The sequence below is a fragment of the Martes martes genome, assembly GCF_963455335.1.
Source record: "Martes martes genome assembly, chromosome: 6".
NCBI lineage: Eukaryota > Metazoa > Chordata > Mammalia > Carnivora > Mustelidae > Martes > Martes martes.
The window spans coordinates 37058391-37072489 of record NC_137893.1 but is presented as its reverse complement, the minus strand read 5'-3'; positions in this window follow the sequence as shown (position 1 = coordinate 37072489).

Here is a 14099-nt window from a genome sequence, read left to right as displayed (position 1 = left end):
TTGATTAGTAATATAAAACTAGATACACACACTTTTGAAGTCATTTTGTTTGACGACATAATAAATCTAATTATAAATTCAGAAAACCTTTAAAAATCAAGTATATAAATAAAAAATGTTAACTCTAGTAAAAGACTATTAGGAATAGTAATTTATTTTGTCTCAAAATGTCAATATAAACTAACAATGGTTATTTATTTTGAGTCACAAAAATTAAATTTTAAAAGAAATAACTAAGTAGCTTAACTGGACAGAAATGTCAGTTTGAACTGAAATATAGCTCAGTTTCTTTTAAACCTTTGCAAGGGAGTCACAGAAACAACAACAACAACGTAACTTTCATTGGTGGCAGAAATTGCTAACAACACCAGAGTAAATCTGCTGGTTGTGAAACATGTAAGGACAGATCTGAAGAAGGGGAGAGAAATGCAAAACACGTCAGATGCAATTTTTCAGTGGATAAAATTAAATCAAAGGAAAAAGCAAGTTTACTGGAACATAAATATAAATGATAAAATGAGAACTACGTTTTCTAAAATAAGAATGTGTCCCTTAAGTAAGTATTTCAGTAGTATCTATAAAATCAACTCCAGGATTTAAAATTCTATAAACAAAATTTTAAATATTCTATTTCTGATGTAGACTAAAAGCTAGTGACTTGATTATATTGTTTCTTTTTAGAGCTCACAACCCACCACAACAATCGCTGCAGCAAAAGAATTAAATTGAATTTGTATTATATCTTAATAACAAATATGGTACAATCACCATAGTAGCTTTAATAGACTTCACTTGAGATAATGTACTTCAATAAGTTAGATTTGAAAAACATGCAGGTAATGCTTTTTCTAAGTCATTGAGATAACCGGTACAACTTTCTTCACTCTGGGAACAGAACAAGAAAAAATTACTCAATAGACTAGGACATAGGTTACATTACAAAAATTACAGTTTTAATTTTCCTGTTGTTTGACAAGACATATTAACCTAAATAGAAGAGATTTGTAAAATGTGTTCAGGTTAGAATGAAAAATTTCCTTTTACTTTATTTTAGCTTTTTTTTCTTTTTATTCCAAGCTCACAGTGCTGATTATGTGACTATCAAAAGAAACCTTAACCGATCAACCAGGTTTCCAGCAAGCAGTTTCTAGGAATTGTACAGTTCAATTTGTGTAGGTATAACAAACAAACAAACCTATACACAAATAACCACAATAATAAAAATAATGTAGTTCTTAAGTTTGTATCAATAAAAACTTATTTTAATTGATCTGTCTATCCATTTCAGTTGATAAGTAGCTTTGAGATTTGGAAAATTGAATATAAACATCTTTCCAGATAATAAACCAAAAAGAAAAATAATTATATATATATTCTATATTAAGTCATACATATACTGTCCGTGACTGAATATATAGAGAGAGACATAGTCTACATATACATATATCTACATATCTATATCTATATTTATGTGTATACACACATATATACACATACACAGAGACATATGTTTGTAATTTAGATTCTGTGATTGTGTACCATACTGGAAACAATATGAACAGAGTTTGAACTAATTTAAGCAGAAAAAAAAAATCATGTTTTCTTTTGTTCTAACGTGAAAATATAAATCCTGTCCTTTTCTTGAGTTCAATGAGTTTGCCTTAAATGGCTTGACACCACAGTGTTAGCAGGGATAGTCAGACTCCCCGGAATTTCTAAAATGTATTAAAATAAAGGACTCTTTCACTAACAAATTCCACTAGAATTATCAATTCTTCACCACTGAAGTTTAGTCATTAGGCAGATGGATGGGTTTTTACTTGTCCTATCATTTTTAATTGTCATGGAATTACATTTATCCTCCCTAAACCAGTACAATGTATGCTGTTCTTGCTTCAGTTGAAAAGGATGCACCCTAGAAGAGATGAATTATTCCATTATCACCAAAACATTTATTAAATGTCCATATTTTTAGGAGGCAGGGCTGAATGTTATAGACAGGAATTAATTACATTCAATTCCTGCCTCATTGGAGGTGAGAGTGTGAGATGTCCAGGCAGCAATGATGCAGGCATCCGAAGACCATGTATCACACACCAGGAAAGAGATGAGTTGACTAAGTTGCTATCACGAACATTTGTACCCTTGAGCAAAGTATATCAGTGAACTGGGTGAAAAAGGAGACCCTCCGGAGATGCGTGTCACAGTGATTCACAACCACTCCACTAATCATGTAGGAAAGACCTCTGCCAAAAGAAATCCCAGGATTTAACTAAGCGCTGTTCAAATGAGAATGTGATAAGAAGGAGTAGGTGCAGTGGGATTTTTCCTAAATCTTCCATATCTCATCCCAGAAATTATCAAAAGGAAGGAATTGCCAACTGTATCTGCTGTACATATTTTTTAAAATGGCTTTGTGCTGGGAGGAAGAGGGGTCAAATAGGAAATGAGCTGGTTATTGGCAAACGTCGTGGAGACCTACACTAGAGCAGCAGATACCTTTCATACTGGTTGAGTTTTAAGTGCATTCTTAGAGAATTATACCCACTTTATACATCACACACCCCTAATACACCAACATACTACTACCTCTCCTTTACTCCCTGGCTCTAAGTGGTTACCGGATCTTACTAATTCTACCACATTTCTCTCAATTCACCTCTCCTTCAACTTTTGCGAAACAATCGAAGTAACATAGATTGTTCATCTGTTCTTTCTGAATAACGGTAATAACTGCCTAACAATTTTTTTTTGATTCGTAGTCTACCTACCGATTCTTTCCATAATAGGTCCACATGGCCTATTAATTTGAGGATAATTTTTTTTCAAAAATATACATCGTATTATACAACTTTTCACTTTAAAAATTCAAGAATTTTCCATCAATTGGGTAATGAACTTGACTCATCAAAATAATACATAAATAACTCTGATATATCAATTTTTTTCTTCAAGAACCTCTCGCTCACCACCTTCCTTTTCCCCCACCTCAGCCACAAGTTTGATGAACTCATTGTGAGTTTTCACACTTATCTGTATGTGTATATATTGTTTCCTCTGCTCGAAATATTGTCTTCTTTCTTCTCCACTTGAATAGCTCTTCCTTTACCACCCATATCAAGTCTAAATGTTGTCTCTCCTATATGGTTTTCTGATGTCCTCCAAGGTACTTCCTACTGTTTCACCCATGACATTTTATGGGTCTGATTCTTCCAGTGTATGAGACCTCTTAAAAGGCAGACACAGGATCTTGCTCATGTATCCTCACTTACCAACCCTATCAGTGAGTTAATGTCATCTCATTACACATTGATTTTTATTTTTATAGTGATTTCAGGCACATTGTTTCTTTTTGTGCTTTCGAAGATTTTTCAAAGTATTACACCACGGATGTTGTTCCCATATAACAGATAAGGAAATTGAGCATTAAAGCCAACAAATAAATGAGAGTTTTAGTTTTGTTTAAAATATTTGCTTTGTTTTGTTTAACTTATAGCCTACATATCTTTCCAGTATATCATAGTATTTGTTATATAAACATTACATTCAATCACATGTGAGTGTGTGTGTTTCCCTCTGCTAGGGGGTAAAAAGAAATATTATCCCTTTATATGTACATGACTTTCATTGAACATTCATTAAGGATCAGAATATTATAAACAATAAAAAATCTCTTATCTTGTATTTCTTTCATTTTGACTCTATCCTCATCATGGCATAAACTATGGCTTGACAGATGATCCAGCCAAGGTATTATAAAACATTTTTGATAGGTGCTTTGGGATAATGATTTAAGAAATAATTGTTGAGGTCAACTACTATGAACAGAGCATTCCAAAAGTTTTAGCACAAAAGTTCTAATAGATCATACCCTCTGTGCACTTTAGGGGAGGTAAACATAAATTTATTTTGATAATGTCTACATCAGTTGTTATGTTTTATTTTTCTTCTATGCAAAACAATGAGTATTAATATAAGTGAAAAGCTGTGATAAATAGGGGCAAATGCAAAAGGAACTAGTTAATGTTGTTCCTACATTTCTATGTTGAAAATAAACCAGATTTAGTTTTCATCATACATGAGAGGAAGGGGGTGGGGAATAATATTAGCTAGATTTAGTTTTCATCATACATGAGAGGAAGGGGGTGGGGAATAATATTAGCTGATATAACCAACTGATTTTTCTTTCCATCAAACAGCAAGATTTAAGTATGTAGATAGGGAAATAATGAGAGGAAGGATATTCAGGCATTTTTAGAACTCTAAAAGGTAAAGCAAATGATTAGATGATGGTTTTTGTGGCTTATAATACTGTTGTTTTTCTATAAAAAACAAGGCAACTCAAGCAGCTTTCAGTGGGGCACATGGCTTCAATTGGTTCTATAGCAGTTGTGATGGTTCATTCACATTGGGTCACCTGATTGATCCCTATTTGTGTGCACCGCCGGGCATTTATAAGCAGATGCTGGGGATCTGTTAAGTGACTTTCTTCTAATGAACTGTATGTGTAAAAAGATCTCTCTTTATCAGAATATTTACAGCAAAATTTGGTAAATCGTGTAAGATTCAGGCGAGAAGACATAAAACAAAACCAAAATCTTGATTTCAGTGCCTTGAACTCTTGCTGTGTGCTTTGTCACTCTTGGGCACTACTCAAATGGTTAATGAGACCCAAATTATTTGAAATGCATGTCTCTGAAATTTAAGTGGGATGCAACCACATTTGAGTATAGAGCTATTAAAATGATGAAATCATTATATCGTATCCAAGGATAAGAGACATTGTAAATATTTAGTCTTTCATGGTCACAAACCACTTAAATGGATGAATATAGTCTAGTCATTGGTTTATGGTTCTAATAACCTCCAGGAAATGTCAAATTCACATGTTGTCCCCCAGCACAAGATTTAGCTTTTGGATTTTTAATTTAACTAAAAGATGTGTAAAAGCACACAGTCATCCAGCTCCCTATTGGCTCCACATCTGTGTAGGATTATATGCAAACAATATTTGAGCTAGCACTGGCAGTCACATAGCTTTGCTGGCTGGAATGTAATTAATTGTATTTTTTTTTAAAGATAGACACAAAAAGAATGGAGGAGGACAATTTGGAGAAGCACTGTTTTCAGCAATAATCTTACGTATGAGGTAAGGCTCCAAGTTGCCAAAATGGAATCTGGAAATAGAGATCCATCAACCTTATGTCTAAAGTAAATCATAATTGTTCTGAAAATGATTAACGCTGGGTGACAGCCAAGGTTCCTTTGATAAAATAGTACTTAGTTTGATTCCATAACTGAGCAGACAGGAAATGGCTCACCTTTTGGTAATGAATTAACTCTCTCATAGAGGACTATAGTAATTCCAAAATATAAGCCCCCAAAATGTCCAGGATGCCAGGAAATTAAACAGAGTTTCCAAGAGTAGCAAACAGTTGCTCTTTTTCTATCATTGTCTTACATTCCTTACTTTTATTTTTATCTGCAGATATTGGTGGACCATGTAACGATTGCTCAAGGAACTTCTTAGAAATTCTCTCTGTGGATTCGGTTGCATCAAAGTAGAAGTTAGTAAACAATGGCTTGACAGTACTCCTTGGTGACTTTTTCAGCTTGCAAAAGTTACACAAAATATTTTTCAATACTTTGTAATAAGGAGAGACACAGAGCAAATTCCCACTTCCCATAATTTGTCAAATGTAGTCATAAAATTGTAATAAGACCTTGAAATTTCCTGATCCCTGGAATGAAAAAAAAAAAAGCAAAATGAACAAAACCCCAAAAAACAAAAACAACCCCCCCCCCCCCCCCCGCCCCACAAACTATTAGGTTGGGTCTCTGTCATCATGTGGTATATTCAAATGCCTCTTTTAGAGACTCGTCTCCCCATTCCACAACATAATCCCTATATACAACACTGTCAAGTCCAGGGTCTTCCTTCCCATGGGGATAACTTAAATCCATCTAGAAAATGATTTGATCTGCAGAATGCAGATCATTTTAAACTGGAATGAAGAATAAAGCTTTGGAGACAGCACAGAATGTGGTTATAGTAGTCCACGTTAAAAATGACCAGAGCATCAACATGGGATTTGGCTGCTAGACTAGTGTGGTTATTAATGGACAAATGTTCTTTCCTCAACAGGGGAACTGCTTCTACTCCTTGTGGTTATGGGAATAGGAAATGGAAGGAGACAACACTTTACTGGCAGACACATTACTGACCTTGCAGAGGCAGCAATAATAATGAGCAGAGAAGGCTTTAGAGAAGACTGTCCTGCCAAGCAGAATAATTGCTGCAGGAAGTACAGGATACATTGGATATGATGTTGACTGGGTTGGATCATCTTCTATCAGTGTAGGATGGATCAACCAAATGGGTTGGTGAATCAAATTATCCTAGAATGTTGAAATCACTGGGTAGGAAGCAAGGGCATCCTAATTCCTGTCCATTTGTGAGTCATGGATATTGAAAGGAACCAACTTTTTACTTCACTTACAGACATGTATGGACAGTTACTTGCTACCCATATGTCTGGAATGGTCCTGAGTTTAGACATTCATTCTACAATCAGAATATGTTCTGATTTTTTGTTAAATGAATATGGCAATCAAATAATGTAGAAATGCAGTTTTAGACTAGCACAAATCTCCGAGTTAATGCTTAAAACAAACAACGAAAAGGGTCAGGATTTTTTTAAATTACAGATTTTAGCAGATATGTTTGGTTAGAAAAGAACAAATAAGAAATGTTTCTTTATTTGATATTTTGCTTATTTCATGTCTCAAAGTGGTTTACTCGTGACAGAATCAAATCCTTATGAAAAACATATTTGGAACTACAGTCAATATACTCTAATGTATAAAACAGATGAAGGAGAAATAAATAATGAAAGAACATAAATAAATAAAATTAAGTGAGAAAACAAGCCACGTTACTGTAGGCTAAATAATATCTAAACAGGCCCCTCCTTAAAAACAGATATTCCGTTTAGTGTTTTTTTCTCTTTTCGCTAACACTTTGACTTAGGGAGCTCAGAGAATATCCTCTCCTGGGAACAAAAGCACAATTAAAGGAGTCAAGCAGAGGGACAAACCAGTACTTACCTCTGCTACTTAGAACTTGAAGCATAAGTGGATAATTGCTGAAGCAAGACGGCGTTTGCAGGACTCTATTTTTGAGATGTTTAAAATTCTTCCACTAACGATGCATTTTTCCACTTGCGGTTTATTATTGAATTTCAGAGCAGGAATTTATCGAGTCTTTGTGGGCCTCTAAAAAACAATTTGTTTAAATGAAACTGCCCCTGGAAAGGGTCAGAACATTATGAGCAGACACTCAGGCAGTTTTCATTGTAATCGTGTTAGAAAACCTTGCTTGCTGGAAAGGGAAAATAAGATGACCTCTTCCAAGGAGCGATGGGAGGAGGAATATGGGTGCCTCTCCTGGGAAGAAATGGAAGTGAAAAGGTATTAAAATGGGCTTTCTCTGGATCTCTACTTTTTCTGCAGGTTGCCCCACTCTGCATACAAAGGGGTCCAGCTCTGGCTGCTCTTCCTGATGGTATGCTTGGCAGTCAGCTGAAAGTCTGCACCGAGAATGCCACCGTCACGGCAGGATTGTTTCTGTATTGAAAAAGCAGAGACCAACTTCTTGGCGCTCCATCAGAAGAGATGCGATTTCCTAACGAAAGTGGAATGCTCAATCAGAAGAGTTGGAACTTTCCCGTCTGCCACGGGACCTGGTGAATGGTTTGAGTTTTTCCAAAATTATTTCACATTTAGCTGCTAGGAGGCTGGGCCGACCGTTCCCATTTCTCTTTCAATTTTGCATTTTGTTGGATGCTTCCCTCAAGTCTTCCAGGACAGTTCAGTCATTAGTCAGAGCTGGAAGGTTTATTATTTATTTTGACAGTCACCAGCCTATTTTGTCAAATGGTACACATTACGGCTCCCTTTGACAGGTGTTACTCTGAAAATCCTTCAGTTTCTTTTTCCTCCTTCGAGCGAGGCTTCTATATCTGCTGTCTTGTTTGCCTTCCCAAAGGAAGCACCGTACATTTTCTGGTTGATAAAAGCTTTGCTTTGTTGCTACTTTTCAGTGACAGATTAGGCAGCCATTGGTCAAAAACTTTTTTCTTGATTTAATCTAAATTTTGGTGATGTGCTTAAGCCGGAATCCGATGGGAGATAAAGTAGAAGAATAAGAGAAAGGGTAGCCGGCCCAGTGTAACTAGAGGCAAGAAAGCACTGCTGGTTTCACCTACGGGATGCATATTGTGAGGTTAGCCAGGTCAAGATGAGTTTTAAGTTTAATGGTGTGAGATTAGGTTAAAGGAAAAAAAAAAAAAAGAGCTGCCTCATGTTTTTGATTCTCTCACACAAGAAAATATAGGTGGCTGGGATGACATAGAAGAGAACACTAGGCCAGATGAGAAAGTTAGGTAGGTCCTTCTGGAGAAGGTGGCTTCTGAATTTATATGTATTTATTTATCAAAAGATTTTACTTATTTATTTATTTTTGTTAACATATAAAGTATTACTTGCCCCAGGGGTACAGGTCTGTGAATCATCAGTCTTATACAATTCACAGCACTCGCCATAGCACATGCCATCCCCAATGTCCATAACCCAGCCACCAATGGTGATACAGACAAAAGAAAAGACAGTGGGAAGGGCCCTCTATAATGATACAGATGTAAGTGAGATGGTGAATTTGATTTTGGATGTGTTGCTTAGAACATATTATCAAACATTTGGGAATTAAGTTTTCTCTGATATTCATGGTCAATCATTGTTATCCATTTCATTCTCTAATTTCCTTATCTACTCGAATGCTGCCTCTTCAGAAAGCTTCTGACTACCCAATGAAGATATTTCTCTATCACTTCCTTGATAGTTCCCTATCCTGTTAAATGCTGTTTGTTTCTTTTTCCTTTTTTTCTTTTTAATTTTTTTGAGACAGAGGGAGGAGGGGAGGGGGAACACAAGCAGAAGCAGGGGCAGAGGGAGAAACAGTCTCCCCGCTGAGCAGAGAGCCTGACGCAGGGCTCAATCCCAGGATCCTGGGATTAGGACCTGAGCTGAAGGCAGATGCTTAGCCGGCTGAGCCACCCAGGTGCCCCTCCTGTTTTATGTTTCTTAATAGAATGTTTTAATATGTGACAGGAAGAAAAAGCAAGTATTTGTTTAATTACCTATTGTTAGTCTCCTTCTGTGTTTCAGCAGTACCATGCAGTGTAACATACTCCCTTAACACTAAGTGGATAAAATGCAACATGTTTATTAATTACAATTCTGTGGTTCAGGAATTTAAGCAGGGCCCATCAGAGATGATTAATCTCTGCTCTGTTGTGTCAGCAGGGTTTACTTATTCAGATGGTAGCTGAGTTGGAGGATCAAGAATGGCCTCATTCACTTGTCAGGGACCATACTGCTGGGCTATTGGCTGGGGCTCTTCTCTTCACATAGCTCCTTTCTCCAGATGGACAGCCTGGGCTTCTTTACCAGGAGCCTCAGGATAGCAAAAGAATGCCATATCTCATAAATCCTACACCCTGAACTAGGACAGCATCACTGTACCACATTCTATTGGTCACATCAAGTCCCAAACCAACCCAGTTTCAAGGGGAAAAGAAATAGTTTCCATTTTTTAACATGAAGAGTTGCATGCATAACATATGGTTGCTCATTTATTACTATTTCTTTCATTATGTCATTGAAACACTGTTGAATACCATCCCCACATATCCAATACTGATTTCTTTCTTTAACTAGAATCTTTTATCTCTATGTGCTCATGGAGATTTCTTCTTATATGACCTAGTATCACTTCAGAAACAATATATTACAAATAAACTCATCTTTCCTCCCATGCCAGTTTTTTCTTTCTCCTCATAATTCTTCTATTCCATAAATGCTACTATCTCAGGCTTTTATTATCATCAAGGATTTAAAACATGGAGTTACCTCTCTCTCTTCTTTTTGCTATCAGATGCAAGCAAAAGCACATTTGAAAATTGTTTTACACAAATTGCTGTACATTACTTTGGTACTGTGGAATTGAGTGAATGACTTAACCTTTCTGATCCTATTTATTCATCATTTCAAATTGATATGATACTTTCATCTCAGGGTGATTGTGGAGATTAGTTTTTGGAAAAAAAAAAAAAAAAACAACTTTCTAGAGGACCTGAACAGGTGAAGTGCTCACTAAATGCAAATGTATAACTTCAAGAAATCTTTCTATGGTACTCATGTACATCGTATTGATTGGCAACATTTTACATACATACTATATCTTCACAATTACGGAGTAAACTACTTGAAAGCGGTGACTTCCCAAATCCTTGGCATGGGGCCATACACATTTAGAATTAGGAACATGATAAAGCCTGTTGATTAACACATTAATATTTCTTTAAAAATATAAGCACTATTTTGAGGGGAGGGAGTATATGTGAACTCACTGGATTTACTGACATTAAGGTAATGCATATTAGTTTATTGTTGTTTTGCATTCTACGTTATGCTGTCTTCTCTATAAAGCTAACTTGAAAGAAATGTGTATAAGAAAATAAGAGAGCTGATGCAAAGAGACCACTGCTTTTGACAGTCAGAGGGTTTTCAAAACCTAATGCCAGATGTTGGGTCAATCTTGGGAATCATAATTCCTTTTAGTTTTACATTAAGAACGTTATATCTCCTTTTAAGACATCCAGTAATATTGCAGCAATTACATTTTGAGGAAAAAGCATTTTAGAGACCAAATGCTTTCCCCCCCCTCTCTGAAATATGATTATTTCAATTACTAGTAGCAACAATTAATCACTAACTGATTCATCAGCTTGCAGCTGGGATTGGAGTGCTGACTTCCTTTCTTTATTCCTATTTTATGTTCTACTGTGCTCAGCAGGGATTGAGTAATAGCAAGCTAATAACCTTTCCCTACCCTCGATACCTTTTTCTAATACCAGCAAAGAAGAAAATTTTGAATGTTTTCCCAAGTACAACTTTCTTCCATACATTTCTGAAGGGAACTTTAGCATTACAAGTGTCGATCCATTTTGCTGTAAGAATAAGACATTATAGAAAGATATTTCCTTAAGGTTTGACCAACCATTCTTTGCTATGTTTCATTAAATAACTCATGCTAGAGGAATTGTATATGTAAGTCATTCCAAATGGGTAATGCTTTTCTATTTCTTGGAATTTATCTGAGTCATATGATTGAGATTTATAATATATTAATACACCCATCTACCCAGCAATAGATCTTCAAAGATTCTAGTGTTCTATGAATACGTTGCATTTCTTAGAACTCAGTGAGAAGATACCATAAACTATTTAAGTTGTTATGAGGAGATACCAGAAGCTTGACCTAAGAGAAGCACACTCATCCTTTACTTCAGAGGAGTAGGTTCTCCTATAGCAAGGATTCTCAGTTAAAAATCCATCATAAACTTCTGGGCCACAGGGGTGGCACAGTTAGTTGGGTTGTCTGACTCTTGATCCCAGCTCCGATCTTGATCTCAGGGTTGTGAGCTCAAGCCCTGTGTTGAGTTCCATACTAGGTGTAGGACTTCTTTAAAAAAAGGAAAAAAAAAATCCAGACTTCAAACTATCTGCAAACATCCAAGCACAATTTGTGTCATTGGGCATTTTCTATATTTTTTATCAGTTTCTCCAAAATATTAAAACCAATCCCCTGAGTTCCTCTCAGGACATACTGAATAACCTTATATATAACCACATTAATTTAGTCACTTAATTATTTTAAAGTCTAGTATCCTATGAAAATGTTAGTTATAAGTTCTGTAGACTAAAGTCTATTTTCCTTAATATAACTAAAATCATAATTAGTATGCATTAGTAATAGAGATGTCAAGAACTCAGTAAGGTCTGAGACTTTACCCTACCAATGTGTCAAGTTAGCTTGCTATAGTTTTGTGGGTGCTGGGGGAAGACATAAGACTCCTGAAGCAGAAACAAAACGTTTACTACTCACAGCAATAGTAGTCATCAGAGTATCAGCGTTTTATGCTGGTGTCCCACAAGTCAATGTTAAGTGGGGCAAGTGCCTGCTCACACATCATGATTTGAATTATAAGAGTAGAATTCCAACTGTAGGAAAAATGAATCTTTTATAATGGACAGTAAACCTGACTAATCTTTGCCCCAAGGAGATAATATCTGAATAGTAAGATTCATGGAGAATTGTCTTCTAACTATATTCATTCCTTGATGCAACACTGTTTTGACTTCTGGAAAAATTTCCTATGAGTACATTACTCTGTCAGGCACATTGATCAATATGACTCATAGAGATTAGGACTAAATCTGTTAAATTTGTCTCATACTACATTTAATTAAGGTTACTATCAACAGGACTCTGAGAATCAGGATGAGGCAATATTCAGTAATAACACCAAGTGTCCTAGACCCAATCAGCTAGGTAAATCTCAGCCATCTGGATCCACCTGAGAAATCCAGGTGTATTTCTCCTTAAGTTTCCATATTGACCTTTCCACTTGGCTCAAGACATTAATCTAGATACAACTGAATATATTAGAGATCACACAGATTTTACCTTGCCCTGCAAGTAGAAAATCTACAGCCAATATCATCTATAACAACCCTGGCCACTGAGTTAAGACTAACCTGAATACATTCTAGGCCTGAGGTGGTATCTTTGATCACCTCAACTAATATCAAAGACAATTATCACCTTTTTTTTCATGAATTTGTGTGTCATCCTTTGCACAGAGGCCACACCAATCTTCTCTGTATCATTCCAATTTTAGTGTATGTGCTGGCGAAGCAAGTGCTTGTATCCCGTTTTCTAATAGAATTTTCTAATTCTTGTTTTCCCTATAATGACTCATATTGTAGGGAAGACTGACTATGAAGTTGGTGTTAAGTAGCAAATCAGCTACCCCTCTGGGAAGATTCCCCAACAACTAAGTGTAGTTCATTTTGGAGACACAGAATAGTGATTCAAGGGCTATATTATCTACTGGCAGTGTTTCCTTAAAATCTTGGAGATCTCTTAGGATTACTCCTAAGAGGATAATCATCATTTCAGGGGGGAGAGAAATGAGTTAATATTTGGCTTCCACCCAAGACCTATACTCCCACGAGTATACTTGGTATCCCCCGAAAAAGAGCTATTTGCAATTACAGAAGCTCCTGGAGTGGAATCTACGTCACCAGGAAGTTCAAGTTGATATTGTTTCATTGTTGTCTCCTAACCATCTGGTAGGTCTTAGGTTTCAGTTCAGTTGAATAATTGAGTCTACTCATTGTTTTTGAAGGTAATACTTAAGGACAGTAGTTCAGTCTGTCTGGTCCATGGCATCAACAAGGTAACCTTCATCCAATCCAGGAAATCACTATGCTACAGCAGTGGGAATGTGGATGAAGCAAATAACTAAAGGTGTTTACAGAAATTGTACTGGGAAAAACAGAAATTGCACTGGGAAGTGTAGGTACGGGAGTTATCACTTTACCTTTTGATAAGCTTTTTGGTAATTTTCAGTTGAATGGCAATCAAATGGTGGCCAGAGTTGCCTTATGGCTGCTTGATAGTTTAGGTGCTTAATAGTTTGGAACAGACACATAAGAGGATTTTTCTTGAGGAATGCTCCAGGTGTGGTCTAAAGGAAAAAAAGAAATATTAATGTCCTTTTCCCATCTATGTCTCCTGGGTTCTAACATGATCCTTTCCCAGGCTCCAGCTTGTTGCTCTTCCTTCAGTGCGATAAAATACCTGTGTCTCATTACAGTAGCTTTAACTTTACCTTTTCTTAATCACCCCTGACTCACACTCCCAGTTTTAATACAGGTGCAAAAGTTACAAAAGCAATTTAATTAAACTTATAAAGCTCTGTTATTTCCCTCACTTTGGCCAGTGTGGGCTACTGTAGGGGAACTTAGCAAGCAGTGTACTTGACCAGATGGTCACTATCTTTATGATATAACCATGCCATTCTTCTAAAAGAATCCAGGTGGTTAAATAAGAATTAAGCAGAGGTTGTACAAACCAAGCCATCCTGGAGTTGATATTGGGAAAAAATAATAGGTACCATGCTCGGTTAAGA